Source organism: Bos javanicus, chromosome 5, assembly GCF_032452875.1.
Source record: "Bos javanicus breed banteng chromosome 5, ARS-OSU_banteng_1.0, whole genome shotgun sequence".
In the NCBI taxonomy this organism is placed as follows: domain Eukaryota; kingdom Metazoa; phylum Chordata; class Mammalia; order Artiodactyla; family Bovidae; genus Bos; species Bos javanicus.
The window spans coordinates 105,297,092-105,312,270 of NC_083872.1; the positions used below are offsets into that span (position 1 = coordinate 105,297,092).

General features: G+C 45.0%; 2 long non-coding RNA genes across 2 annotated transcripts; one reads left to right on the forward strand and one right to left on the reverse strand.

Annotated features, from left to right (window-relative positions):
- Positions 1–307: 307 nt before the first annotated feature.
- LOC133248274 (uncharacterized) lies at positions 308–9,875 on the reverse strand. Its single transcript, XR_009736651.1, has 2 exons — positions 9,495–9,875; positions 308–607 (listed from the first exon to the last, which is right to left on the reverse strand). It is a non-coding gene; the product is annotated as an uncharacterized LOC133248274 (long non-coding RNA).
- Positions 9,876–9,884: 9 nt separating this feature from the next.
- Positions 9,885–12,182, forward strand: LOC133248275 (uncharacterized). The gene is made up of 2 exons (XR_009736652.1): positions 9,885–10,102; positions 11,981–12,182. It is a non-coding gene; the product is annotated as an uncharacterized LOC133248275 (long non-coding RNA).
- Positions 12,183–15,179: the final 2,997 nt, after the last annotated feature.

Consider the following 15,179-nt stretch of genomic DNA (forward strand, 5'->3'; position numbering starts at 1 on the left):
TATATTTAATATAATTTTATAGGCTACACATACAGTTTCACTTATTTGTCTGTAATGACTACTTAATATGCCATCAAAAGAAAGTATCACCATTTCCTAACATTTCATATGGATGATGATTTAAATATTTTTAAATATATTTAAATATTAAAAATGATTTAAATAGTTTTTACTATTATAAATAATGCCACTGCAGACCTCCCTAGTCAAGCGACTATTTTTCACTTGATGTCCTTTGACAGTGTTGCGGCCAAAACCTTGGCTTTCTCTGCCCACTGAAGCTGAATAAAAAAACACAGAGACAGAGTTTGGAGGAAACAGAAAGGTGGCTTTAATCCTCAGCTACCGGAGGGGAGAAACACAGTAGGCTAATGCCTCCAGAACTGTGACCCCTCCCATGCGGAGTCTAAGGGCTTCTGCAAGATGAAGGCTCAATCAGGGGTCGGCGATGAGGAACAAAGGTTTCAGGATCTTGTATTCCTCTTCCTCTTACATTGTTTCAAAAACAGTCTAGGCTGGCATCAGGTAGCCGGGTAAACTGGCTCTGGAAGTCTGGTAGCCCATAGTTGGATCCGTTTCTTCCATGTATTGTACTGTGGCCTTCTTTCTATAATGCAAAAAAAGAAAAAAGTTACAAGGGCTGGTGTGCAAAGAGAGTGCAGTAAAGGTGAGCACCAGACACAGGATGTGATGAACATAGAGTCAAAGGATTATAGGTGCAGAATGTAGCTCCTGCAGTGTTAGGGGCAGAAACACAAACTTAGTTACAGGCTACAAGATGTTTTACCTGGTGGCTCAGATAGTAAAGAATCTGCCAGAAGTGCAGGAGATCTGGGTTCCATGGATCCCTGAGTTGGAAAGATCCCCTGGAGGAGGGAATGGCAACCTACTCCAGTACTCTTGCCCAGAGAATCCCATGGACAGAGGAGCCCGGCAGGCTATGGTCCGTGGGGTTGCAAACAGTCGAACATGACTGACCAACTAACACTTTCATTGATTGTTGTTCAGTTGTTCAGTCATGTCCGACTCTTTGCCTTCCTATGGACTGCAGCATGCCAGGTTTCCATAAAAGCTAGGAGTGATCAGCCTTTCTCACTGTCATCTTCTTTGTTCTCAGGAAAGAAAAATAAAATCCCTCATTCCTCTTTTTTCCTTTTCACTGCGGTAACAGTAATTCTCAACCGGGGGTGAGACATTCGGCAAGGTCTGAAGACTTTAACAATCAGTTGTTGGGAGGTGTGTTACTATCAGCTAGAGGCTAGGGATACTGCTAAACGTCCTACTTACGGGGTATCTTTCCACAGCTAATGCTTTCTGGTCCAAAATGTCAATAGTGATGTGACTGGAAAAACATGCCTTAGGATAAAATCTTGGGATGGAATCAACATGTCCTTGGGTTTGGCTTTAAAAAAAAAAAAAAATTATTTTTTTCATTTTTGGCTATGTGGGTTGTCATTGCTCTGCTCAGTCTTTCTCTAGTTGAGGTGAACAGGGGCTAATCTCCAGTTGCTGCGTGCGGGCTTCTCATTGCGGTGGCTTCTCTCTAGGCACTTGGGCTTCAGTAGTTGTGGTTCCCAGGGCCTAGAGCACAGGCTCAGTAGTCCTGGCCCACAGGCTGTTGCCCCGCAGCGTGTGGGTTCTTCCCGTATCAGGGATGGAACCCGTGTCTCCTGCAGTGGCAGGCGGATTCTTTACCACTGAGCCACCAGGGAAGCCCTGGGTTTGATGCTCAACGTGTGCTGGAGGAGTGTAAGCATCTGCCTGGTAGTGACGTGCCTGGCCAGTGCAGAGCCGGGTCCACAGCTAAGACAGACTGTCATCATCATAGTCCAGCTGTCTCTCCTTCATAGTCTGAAGCCAGAAAAACATCCAACAGGGTGTTTTCAGGACCGAAACTGACAAAAGATAAATATGCCTGGGCCTTCAGTGCTCAGGCTTTTGAGGACTTTGCGGAAATGAAGTTTACCCCTCTTCTGGACAGACTCTCAGTTCCCACTGTGTTAGGAAGACTTCCCTAAACACTCTAGTCCACACTGCCTGTCTCATCATGAATGACCCTCACTGCCTACACTGCTCGAGAAGTCAGTTTAAATATTCTGGCACATGGTAGGCCCTTAGGAGATGCTTGGAAAATGTCTGAATGATGATCAGTTTAATGTGTGTGTGTGTTAGTCACTCAGTCGTGTCTGACTCTTTGTGACCCCATGGGCTGTAGCCCACCAGGCCCCAGGTTCCTCTGTCTGTGAGCTTCTACAGGCAAGAATACTGGAGTGGGTTGCCATTCCTTTCTCCAGGGGATCTTTCCGACCCAGAGATCGAACCTGGGTTTCCTGTTTTGCAGGCAGATTCTTTACCATCTGAGGCACAGGGAAGCCCGATCAGCTTAACAGCTTTCTGTAGACTACCCTGAGTATGAACAGAGTCTGATCTGTAATAGGGATCATGGGAAAATACACACCCATTGAAACTTGGAATGGCCCACGCAGAACTTCCAGCCTCTGGTCCCCATCAGATGGTGGAGGAACCCATTCTATCCATGCTCTCTGAGCACTGACCAGAGGTGGGCCTCTTCCATGTCACCTGGAAGCTCATTAACAATGCAGGAGGCTACTTCACAGGCTTGTAATCCACCATCTAAAGCCCAGAGCTGTGTATCTATGTGGATGGATGAAGAGGGTCTCCCCTCCACCTACCACGATCACAAATGGAGCTGGAGCATTCAAGAGAAGTGATCTGGGCAAGACACTCTTCCTTGTCACTGAATATGATGAAGTCACATAGTAAAACACAGGTTGGGGAAGGGGCTCCTCAAAAGAAGGTGAATATTGGTATCTTGCTAGCAACATGAAACGAACATAGATTTCTCACGAAGAGCCTACAAGAGTCTTGCAAACAACATTAATCTTCATGGGATGACACACTACTTTCAGATCCTTTCTAGGGAAGAATCGTCAGAGTGCAGAGAACTACCTTTTGCCCTCATTTTTCTCCCTCTGCCCTCAAGCATTGTCCAGAACTCCCTCCCCTCCCCACCCCCATCCTCTGGTCATCTAACAGGTATAAACTGCACCCTCTTCATGGATTATTGGGTGGCAAGAAGTATTTGCCCTCAGACTGTGAACCAACTGGAAAAAACATAAATAAAATAGTCCTTAAGTGGCATCACTCTCTGTGAGAAAATAAACTAGGGTCTTCTGTGCAGATTATATTCAGATAAGAAAACTGAGACCCAAAAGTTCTACTAATAGCATCATGGTAAAATAGAATTTTGGATCCAGAACAGTAAGTGTGTGCTCCTCCCTATACAGGACTGTCTCGGTGCTCATGGGAGGAGAGAGGAGATCCACCTGTATGGTCTCTGGGGGTTGGCGGTGGGTGCCAAGCAAGGGGTGTGTGTACTCAGTCTCTCAATCCTGGCCGACTCTTTGTGACTCCATGGGCTCTAGCCCACCAGGCTCCGTCCATGGGATTCTCAAGCAAGAATACTGGAGTGGGATGCCATTTCCTACTCCAGGATCTTCTGACCCAGGGATTGTACCCACGTCTCTTGCATCTCCTGCATTGGCAGGTGGATTCTTTACCACTGTGCCACCTAGGAAGCCCGCTGGTCCATGAAGCCAAAGAAGAGGATGTGACCTCCCTCTCTGTACCATACAGTTCCTGCATCCTAGCTTGTGATTCATTGCTCTTAACTTCTCCCTTCCCTGTTTCAGTGAAACTAAGAGGAGGTTTGCTCTCCAGTAAGCATCCGGAAGTCTTTGAAAGACATCGATCATTTCAGAGCAAACAAGTGCCTCCCTGAAGGACAGTTGGGTTGCAATGGAGCAGTGATTTTGGAGGCAAGATCAGATGTTCAGTCTTGGAAATAGTGACTTCGTCAGCCCACTGGGCTATGGAAGCAGGGATGTATTTTTTTTTTTTTTTTAAGTCGCTCAGTCGTGTCAGCCCCTTTGCGACCCCGTGGACTGTAGCCCATCAGGCTCCTCCATCCGTAGGATTCTCCAGGCAAGAATACTGGAGTGGGTTGCCATTTCCTTTTCCAGGGGATCTTTCCGACCCAGGGATTTAACACAGCTCTCCCGCATTGCAGGCAGACCCTTTAACCTCTGAGCCACCAGGGAAGCCCATGGAAGCGGGGATGTATAGCAGCTCTTTTTTCTGTAATTGCAAGGTTGAAGTTTCAGAACCAAGAGTCTTCAGAAGAGATTCTAATTAGAGCAATCAACCTGGCTAGTTTGTCAAAAACAAGTCTAGGGAAAGAAGAGGAGAAGAATGGAGTAGAAAAGAAAGGAATGGGGAGGTCAGATCTTTAGATAAGCTATGGTTTAAAGGCAAAAAAAAAAAAAAAGGAAGTTAAAGAGAAGAGAAATTGGAGAAGATAAGAGTGAGGAGAAGGAGGAGGAGGGATCAAAAGGGGGTAATTTGAGAAGCTTGAGGACAAAGAGCACTACAGTTCACTGGAAGTTGAATCAGACATGATATGATTAGGTTTGCTGGCTAAAATGGAAAGCCAGAATAACAATGGTTTAACATTTTAGAGATGTTTTCCTTTCATAGAGGAGAAATCTGAGATAAACAATCCGCTGACATGGCTGCTCCGTGTTTTCATCAAGACTCTGGCTCACTCTGTGCTTCTGTTCCATAAGTGAAAGTGAAAGTCGCTCAGTCATGTCCGACTCTTTTGCACCCCCGTGGACTATAGAGTTCATGGAATTCTCCAGGCCACAATACTGGAGTGGGTAGCCTTTCCCTTCTCCAGGGGATCTTCCCAACCTAGGGATTGAATCCAGGTCTCCCGCATTGCAGGCAGATTTTTTTTACCAGCTGAGCTATCAGGGAAGCCCTGTTCCATAATGTTTATATTATCTGTTCCATAGATGTTTGTACTACATGGCTTCCCTGTTAAAGTTTGCCTCAGGGTCCAAGATGGCTGCTGGAGTGCCAGCTGTCACATCCACATTGCATTAAAGAAAGAAAGAGGGAAGGGCAAGAATGCTTGTGTCATCTTTTAGATGACACTGCTTTTAGACATTGGAGTGCTTTTAAATATACTCCTACAAGTCCATTCAGACAACTTCTGCTTCCATATTATTAGCTGCATTTAGCAGCAGTGAACCTGGGAAAGATAGCATTTGCATTGCTGCCTGGAATAAAATCAGAGTCTGTTTGTAAGTAAAAGAGGAAATGGATACTGAATAAGCAATCCGGAGTGTCTACCATAGAAGCCAAATGTAGACAGTCTTTCATATAGTCCAGAAGAGTCAATAGCATTGGATTTAAAAGTGTGATCACCAGACCAGTAGCTTCAACATCACTTGTGAGCTTGTTGGAAATGCAAGCTCTTGGGCTCTGCCTTCAACCTCCCAAATCAGAAACTCTGGGGATAGTTTTGTTGTTGTTCAGTCACTCAATTGTGTCCGGCTCTTTGTGACCCATGGACTGCAGCACGCCAGGCTCCCCTTCACTATCCTTCACTATTTCCCAGAGTTTGCCCACATTCATGTCCACTGAATAGGTGATGCTATCTAACTATCTCATCCTCTGCCACCCTCTTCTTTTGCCTTCAATCTTTCCCATTATCAAGGTCTTTTTCAATGAGTTGGCTCTTCCCATCAGGTGGCCAAAGTATTGGAGCTTTAGCTTCAGCATCAGTGCTTCATAATTAATCAACAAGCAGTTGGCCTGGCTTCTTAATAATCCCTCCAGGTGATTCTGATGCTCCTTAATTTGAAATCCATTAATCTATAGGTTTAAATGCTGCCATTTATGCCACATTGTTTGCTTCAATAATCATTGTTTGAGCAATTATCATGTGTCAGGCACAGTGTTGGGTTCCTTTCAGTTCAGTTCAGTTCAGTTCAGTTGCTCAGTTGTGTCCGACTCTTTGCAACCCCATGAATCGCAGCACGCCAGGCCTCCCTGCCCATCGCCAACTCCCGGAGTTCACTCAAACTCATGTCCATCGAGTCGGTGATGCCATCCAGCCATCTCATCCTCTGTTGTCCCCTTCTTCTCCTGCCCCCAATCCCTCCCAGCATCAGAGTCTTTTCCAATGAGTCAACTCTTCGCATCAGGTGGCCAAAGTATTGGAGTTTCAGCTTTAGCATCAGTCCTTCCAAAGAATACCCAGGACTGATCTCCTCTTAGAATGGACTGGTTGGATCTCCTTGCAGTCCAAGGGACTCTCAAGAGTCTTCTCCAACACCACAGTTCAAAAGCATCAATTCTTCGGAGCTCAGCCTTCTTCACAGTCCAACTCTCACATCCATACGTGACCACTGGAAAAACCATAGCCTTGACTAGACGGACCTTTGTTGGCAAAGTAATGTCTCTGCTTTTGAATATGCTATCTAGGTTGGTCATAACTTTCCTGCCAAGGAGTAAGCGTCTTTTAATTTCATGGCTGCAATCACCATCTACAGTGATTTTGGAGCCTCAGAAAATAAAGTCTGACACTGTTTCCACTGTTTCCCCATCTTTGTCCATGAAGTGATGGGACCAGATGCCATGATCGTTTTCTGAATGTTGAGCTTTAAGCCAAATTTTTCACTCTCCACTTTCACTTTCATCAAGAGGCTTTTGAGTTCCTCTTCACTTTCTGCCATAAGGGTGGTGTCATCTGCATATCTGAGGTTATTGATATTTCTCCTGGCAATCTTGATTCCAGCTTGTGCTTCTTCCAGTCCAGCGTTTCTCATGATGTACTCTGCATAGAAGTTAAAGAAGCAGGGTGACAATATACAGCCTTGATGTACTCCTTTCCCAATTTGGAACCAGTCTGTTGTTCCATGTCCAGTTCTAACTGTTGCTTCCTGACCTGCATATAGGTTTCTCAAGAGGCAGGTCAGGTGGTCTGGTATTCCCATCTCTTTCAGAATTTTCCACAGTTTATTGTGATCTACACAGTCAAAGGCTTTGGCATAGTCAGTAAAGCAGAAATAGATGTTTTTCTGGAACTCTCTTGCTTTTTCGATGATTCAGCAGATGTTGGCGATTTGATCTCTGGTTCCTCTGCCTTTTCTAAAACCAGCTTGAACATCTGGAAGTTGTCCTTTAGTTAGATTATATTATTTAACAGACCATGAGAGAAAATAATAAAACTTAAAATTATACTAAAATAATTAAAAGTGTATTTGATAAGTGAAAAAGGCCTTACTATAACCCTAAAGATATTCTTCTGAATATTGCTTCTTATTTCACAGGACTAAGCAAAAACCTGGCTGTGACCATTCTGTGTATCTGAAATTTTAGATAGAATATTGACAAAATGAACCTACTTGAATATCTGGTCATGTGTACAGTGTGAGATGGTTCCCAACAGAAAACATAATTATTTGCTACTAAATTAAGGAAGAGGGGAGCTCCTTGTTGGTCTAATAATGGTTAAGACTCTGTGCTTCTACTGCAGGGACGTGGGTACAGTCCCTGGTCAAGGAACTAAGATCCCACATGCTCTACAGCAAGGCCAATAATAATAAAAAATAAATAAATGGAGGAAGGGAAAAGGCATATTGCAAACCCAGAACTCCCCAGTAGTCTCATCAGCGTAAGATGATATGACCATGGGCACTTACCTCTCCCTGTAGCTTCAGTGAGCTGTGAACAGATGGACACAGACTGGTTACAGGTTTTCTCAGTTCCCATTCCGTTACAGAGAGAAAAATAAATAAGCAAATGATCTCAAAGATGGTTAGAAACTCAGGTAAGAAAGACCACAGTTCCAGATAATCTTCCTATCAAATAACCAGAAGAGTTACTGAAGTTTATTCTCATTCACTCATTCATTTATTTAAGGAGTTTCTAAGTTTCTACTACATCAAGCATGGCACCGAGGATGGGGTCAAGGCCAAGGAGACCAGTATCCACTCTCCAAGAGCGCACGTGTGCTCTGTAGAGGGGGAAGACGGGTCAGAGAAACACACACCATCGAGAGCTGCAAGGGTGACGTGGATGCAAGCTTCCTTGGGGGCACAAAGGCCAATTCTTCCTGGCGGGATAGGATCCAGGATTCACTCTGTCAATTGACTTCTGTCCTAGGTATGAAGTTTTTCAAGGGTAGGCATGAATTTATCTCTGTATTACAGAAAATCTTCCTCTTTTCTATTATCAATCAATAATCCCTGTAAAGGCCTCCCAAGTGGCTCAGTCCATGAAGAATCCGCCTGCCAGTGAAGGAGACGTGGATGGGAAGATCCCCTGGAGGAGGGCATGGCAACCCACTCCAGTATTCTTGCCTGGAGAATCCCAAAGACATAGGAGCCTGGTGGGCCACAGTCCATGGGGTGGCAAAGAGTCAGACACGACTGGAGTGACTGAGCATGCGCAGAAGCCTGTGCCTCAGTTGCTGACCGTCCTGCTGCAGCCAATGAATGTACAGATAGCAGTGTCTTGAGTATTCAGAATATTGAATATTTGCTCAATATTCAGTATATTCCATTTCGTGCTTACTCTAGATTTGCAGACCCTTATCCAAGCGTTAACCCTGAATCATAACTATTGTTTTGGTCCTCTCTGTGTGTGTAAAACAACTGGAGATCATTAAAAAAGTCTAAAACCCCAATCCCATCAAGAGGCTGAAACACACCATTGTTATTAAACCCAGTTACCCCATAAAATTTTTCTTTGACTTAGAAAGGAAATATTTGTTCCTATGCCTGTTGCTGGCTGTTATCAAGCAACTCCCTATGGTCTTTGGTCAAATGCATTTTCTGCCCCTATATTTTGACATTTTCTTCCCTGAGGCCATCCTGAACGCCTCCAAGACACTGTTCATACACGTTCAAAATGTGGTGAGATGGTCCCATGTCACTGAGGGCCTGTGCAGACCATTCCCAGGGGTGGCAATTTCCACTGCTTCTTCTATCCCCATTGTAGAAATATCTATCCAGGGAGTTGTACTTCAGTCTAGCTAACCAGCCTATGAGGGGATGAAAAAGAGAAGACCTATAGAATGACAGTGTCGTGTTGTGAGCAGGACAGTAAAGAGCCCAGTGTGCTGGAACACAGTGAGAGGTGGATGGAAAGCCAGAAATAGTTCAAAGATTTGGTATCTTAGGCCAAAGAGTCTGGACTTCCTCTGTCCTAACCACCCACACGACCTTGAACCAATGTTGTCCATCTCTCAACCTCAGTTTCCTCTGTAAAAGGAGAGGTTAGATTAGAAGCCTCGTCTCATAAAGACAGAGAGGAGGCATCTAAACCATTCAGTGGGGTGTTGGAAGGGTTTTTAGGGAAGATTTGTCTGAACTGGTAGAAAAGATGGCCCAGAGGAAGTGTGAGATGCAGGGAATCCCCGAGAAGTTATTTCAGGATGCCAGGGTGCTTCCGTTTGGTACCGATCCCTGGGCCTGTAGCAAGAGATGTTGTCTCTCCATCCTTCTCTCTCTGTCCCCTCCCTCCGCTGCTAGGAATTTCAAGTCAACGGTAAGGCTGGCTCACCGGTGGAGTTTTCCCTTGGTCCCCCCCCCCTCTCCACAGTTTTAGCGTAACTTCACCTGGACAGCTGCAGGACAGGCTCTCAGAGGTAGTAGAGTCAGTCTGCTATCTTCCCTTCTTGTTCAGCAACAGCCAGTTAGAGCACTGGGCAGAAGCAGGTCACTGCCATCAGCAAGAAGAATGGGCCATAGTTCACCCCTAGACTCATTTCTCAAGCACACAGGCAGCTTCAAGAGATAAGGAGGGGAGAGGGACAGCTCTGCCCTCTCTGGGCCTCTTGGCTCCTCTCCTGCACGAGGGCCTGCAGCCTCGCCTGAGTTTGCCACCTCTATCCACTGATGGTGGTGGTTTAGTCACTCAGTCGTGTCCGACTCTTTGTGACCTCATGGACTGTCACCCGCCAGGCTCCTCTGTCCTTGGAATTCTCCTGGCACGGATGTTGGAATGGGTTGCCATTTCCTTCTCCAGGGAATCTTACTGAGCCAGGGGGAACCCACATCTTCCGTGGCGCCCGCATTGGCAGGCAGATTCGTTACCACTAGCGCCACCTGAGAAGCTATAGAGGTGATGCGACAATGAGGGGCAGAGAGTGGATCTGGAGGGACAAAGAGAGGCTCCATAGTACACCAGGCAACTCATGTTTACTTCCATCATTGCACATATACAGGTAGCAGTTTGCACTGAGAAATGGCATCCTCAAGCTGCCAGGGTTTTTTTTTTAATTAATTAATCAACTTTTGGCTGTGCTGCGTCTTGGTTGCTGTGTGCAGGCTTTCTCTAGTTGTGGTGAGCAGGGGCTTCTCTTGTTGCGGAGCACAGGTTCTAGAGTGCAGGCTCAGTAGTTGTGGCAGATGGGCTTAATTGCATGTGAAATCTTCCCAGACCAGGGATCGAACCTGTGTACCCTGCACTGGCAGGCGGATTCTTATCCACTGCGTCACCAGGGAAGTCCACCTACCAGTATTTAGTGTCTGCTCCTCTAGGCTAGAAGTTAATAATCTTCCCTGATGGAATTCAGGGGATCAGTGAACTTGAGTTGGTAAAAAATGACTTTCTTTGCTTTCACTAAACTCTAATTGAAATTTAGCATTTCCTTCAATTATGAAATAGGCAAAAAGCCAAGGTAGAATTAGCAGTAACTGACATTGCCATCCATAAGATATTTTTATGTATATTACAGATTTTGCAGATATCTGGAAAGATGCTTTACATTCTTCACTACTTCAAAATTGTAGTAATTTTTAGACCTGGCTGTAGATCATGTTATTTAATGTGTTATTTAAAAAAAAAAAGCACATCTATTATTGTATCACACATTTGGTTTTTTAAAATTATTTTGACAACTGTATCTCAATAAAACCCATGTGTTTTATGCACTTAGAAATGTTAAATCCCATGTAATATATGCATTTAAAGTTTTTTTCTGAGTTCAGAGGTTCATCAAACTCCCAGAGGGGTCTATGTCACAAATAAGTTTTAGGAATCTCCAGTCTTAATCATCAATGGGGCTGTGTTTGGAGACATGGCATCTAGGAGGTAATTAAGGTTAAATGAAGTTGTAAGAGGCTTCACAGGTGGCACTAGTGGTAAAGAACCTGCCTGCCAACAGGAGGCACAGGTTCAGTCCCAGAGTCAGGAAGATCCCCTGGGGGAGGGCGTGGCAATCCACTCCAGTATTCTTGCCTGGAGAATCCCCATGGACAAAGGAACCTGAGAGTCGGACACGACTTTGCGACTAGACAGCGACAACTCCCTAGGCTATAACAGAACTCCTGGGACGGGGTCCAGGGAAGTCCTGGAAGACTGCAATTCTGTTAAGAAAAACTCCTTAACACATCTCTGGTTATAGGTCAGATCCTATTCGGGAATGGAAAAACGATGTCTGTGAGCTGAACTGTTTAGCATGGATTGTCCCGAGGCACAGACATGATCATACCGTTGAAGTGTTGCTTCTCTGGGGATTTAGGGTCCCGGGCTGGGGAGTGAGGGCAGAAAAGGGGTGACCAAGGTGGGAAGTCACAGCCTAGGACTGGAGGGGATGGTGGATACACTTGAGCGGTGTGGTCACCGCTATCGACGTCATGTTGTCCATTTCTGCTCCGCCCTCTGGACATGTCTGGTAACACCCCAAGTCAGATCTCACTTGGAACATGAAGAGCAAAGTGGGGAGGAAGGAGAAGCAAGCTGAGAAGCAACACTGAGCCCCCAGTGGGCAGAGAGAGCCCAGACAGGTGGCAAGCTGGTTGCCTGATCCCTGGGGCCTTCCAGAAACCCTCAGGAAGAGACCTGACAAAGCCTGGATTCCCACAGACACGTAGCCTGGGGCTGGGCTGTGTTACCATCCTAGTGAACGCATGCTCAGTCCTGTGAGCCCATGGACTGTAACTCTCCAGGCTTCTCTGGCCATGGGATTCTCCAGGCAAGAATACTGGAGTGGGTTGTCATTTCCTTCTCCGGGGGATCTTCCCAACCCAAGGATCGAACCTGCATCTCTTGCATTGACAGGAGGATAGTTTAATTGAACCTGCTTCTCTTGGATTGACAGGTAGATTGTGTACCTCTGTGCCACCTGGGAAGCCTGTTACCATCCTACCTTAACTATAAAAAGCCGAATGATTGCAAGAGGACCACAGCTCTGTGCACCACTAGGAAAGAAATGTGCTGCCGATTACAGTGGTGAGACATCAACTGCATGGTGGATTCTGATTGCAGACATCTTAAATGTGTGAATAAATGTGTCACTCAGAGTTGATGAAATACGGTACTTCAATATTGAACTGAAGAGTGACTCTCCCCTCCAAGGCTGGTGGGTCCAGGGACCTGGGTGTTTTCTGTCATAGCCGTTGATAGCCTTGACCATCTCCCCCATCCTGTGAGCCCACCAAGAACCAGTGCTGTGTCCCAGCCATTTCTGTGTCCGCAGCATCAAGCACCATGTCTTTCTCCTGTAGATGCTCCTAAAGTGTTTGTATTAGTCACTGACTGGCTGAGTGCTCTGATAAAAGGATGAATTCTTAAAGAATGTGGTTCAGAGACGTCTTGAGGTGAGGTGGGGAGTGGAGGAAGACACCCACTCCAGCAAGAAGGATTGTCTTATCACTGAACCTTTTTTTTTTTTAATCTCCTTTCATTCATTTATTTTGTTCTTTTGGCCAGGCTTCAAAGCATGTGGGATCTTAGTTCCCAGACTAGGAATTGAACCCTTGCCTCTTGCAATGGAAACCTGGAGTCTTAACCACTGGACTGCCAGGGAAATTCCCCTTTTTTCTTTTTAATCTTTTAATTTTATCCTGGAGTATAATTGACTAACAATGTGTTGGTTTCAGGTGTACAGCAAAGTGATTCAGTTATGCATACACTTGTATCTATTCTGTTTCAAATTCTTTTCCCATTTAGGTTATTACATAATATTGAGCAGAGTACCCTGTGCTATAGAGTAGGTCCTTGCTGGTTATCCATTTTAAACATACCAGAGGGTATCACTGAGCTTTTTTGATTGCTTAGTTCATGGCAATAATAAAAAGAAGATTGACTTTTGATCCATTTTATGATTAATTTTAAATCCTCTGCCTGCAGTGTGTCCCCTTACTGCCCGCAACCAGGACAGACCACTACCTCCAGCCCTTTCTTCATGCTTCATGCAAACCTACGAAGTGCTGAAGCTCTGATTTACTGCACAATGAATCAAGTCAGAACGAATGTGCCTGGACATCTCTGGTTGCCCACTTAAGAAGTCACAGCCTCGCTTTATTTGAGATTTTGCCCTGAAGCCCTGCAGGCACTGAGGAGCATTGAGAAGACGTGCTGATCACAGGACTGAACCACTGAACGGACAAATGGGCGAGTGTGTTAAGCGGTTTCCACTGTATTCCAGATTCCCACCCCCTGCCCATCTCATTGTGGCTGAATCAGCACCGCGATCCCCCTAAGGATGCCATTCGCCTAAGGAATGGCTCTCCAAGGGAGCCACTGAACATTTGCTTAATGAGTTTTAAAATAGCCTCTGCTTGGGGCACCATGGATTGGGAGAGGGGAGTGTCCACATGGAAGGCCACCCTTGTGGGCTCTCTGTCTCTCAGCTGCATCCCAGGGACTGGCCCAGCGAGCTTGCTGAAGGGATGAGGGGATAGAGAGAGATACTGACTGCAGTCATGTGCCTTGTTGAGATGACTTGTGGGGCCTGGGACAGCTCTGTGTTCATGAGTCACTTTGGCTAAGTTTAGTGCTGGCTCCAGTGACAGAACAGATGGACAGTCAGAGCAAAGACATTCTGCTGGACTCTAGCCCGGCATGACCCCATCCGATCGGTCAGCCAGATCTGAGCTGACACAGGCTCCCAGGTCCTGGTGATGGCAGGCAGGGGACAGGAATCAGTGACTGCCCATCGCTCATTTGCTACTCCTTCATTCAGAAACTTCCAGTGAGCACCCAGTAGACAAAGGGAAGTGCAAGCCCCCCTGGCTCCTGCAAACAGCGTGGAATCTGAACAACCACAGTTACAGCAATGAGATCAAATAGATGGAAAAGGGCAGGAAATAACCAGTGACGGCAACTTGGAGTGTTCTACGGGGAATGATGCTCCTCCCAAATCTATCATTTTATTTGCTTCAAACTCATCATGGGAGTTGTGTTGTTATCCCCAGGTGTCGGATCAACACCCTGAGAGGTGAAGCAAGTTGCCCAAGGAAATAGAGTGGGGAGCTGGGCATCCAGACCTTCTCCTTTACTTCCCAGTTCAGAGTCTTTTTCATACCATTCTGCCATTGCTGTTTTGACCATTAGGTTGGGATTTTTAGAACGGGAAACCTCATTTCCCATAAAATGGGAAACCTTCTCATTTGCTCCGTGAGGACGGAGTGTGGCTTGAGTTGTAGCTCAGAACAGTATTGGCAGTTTCATGATCTTGCTGTCTCCTGGCTTTGCTGTTCTTCAAGCCTCTGTCAACCAGTTGGCATTTCACTGCTCCCTGTCTGAAAGATACCGTTGTCTTTTTTCTTTCCTGGGTGTGAATGTGCTTTGTTGTCTTTTTATTTTATTGAAGTAGAGTTGATTTACAATGTTTCAGATGTACAGCAAAGTGGTTCAGTTATATATATTATATATAGTATATATTATACATATTACTATGATTTTATTATATTTATATAGTATATGACATGTTATATATTTATATTATAAATAATATATCATTTATAATAATAAATGATATGTTATTAATATAATAATATGCTTAGTTGCTTAGTCATGTCCAATTCTTTGTGACTTTTTGGACTATAGCCCACCAGGCTTCTCTATCCATCGGATTTCCCAAGCAAGAATACTCGGGGGGTAGGGGGGTTGTCATTTCCTTTTCCAGGGTATCTTCCCAACCTAGGGATCAAACTCGCATCTCCTGTGTCTTCTGCATTGAAGGTGGATTCTTTACTCACTGAGTCATTGTGGAAGCCCCAATATAATAATATATTATATTGTTTGTATAATATATAGCATATATTATATATATTGATTCTTTTCCATTATAGGTTATTGCAAGATATAGAATATAGTTCCCTGTGCTATATATCCATATAGTTTTATTGCTTTGGTATCATAGAATATCTCTACTAATAAAAAGGTAAAGGTGGGAATACATTTGATTACTTAGTAACTCTAATGCAGACAGGTAATAGACAAATGTAGATATACAGTAGTATCCTTTCTTATTACAGCTACCCAATAATTAGAAAATAAAAAGCACAGTGATT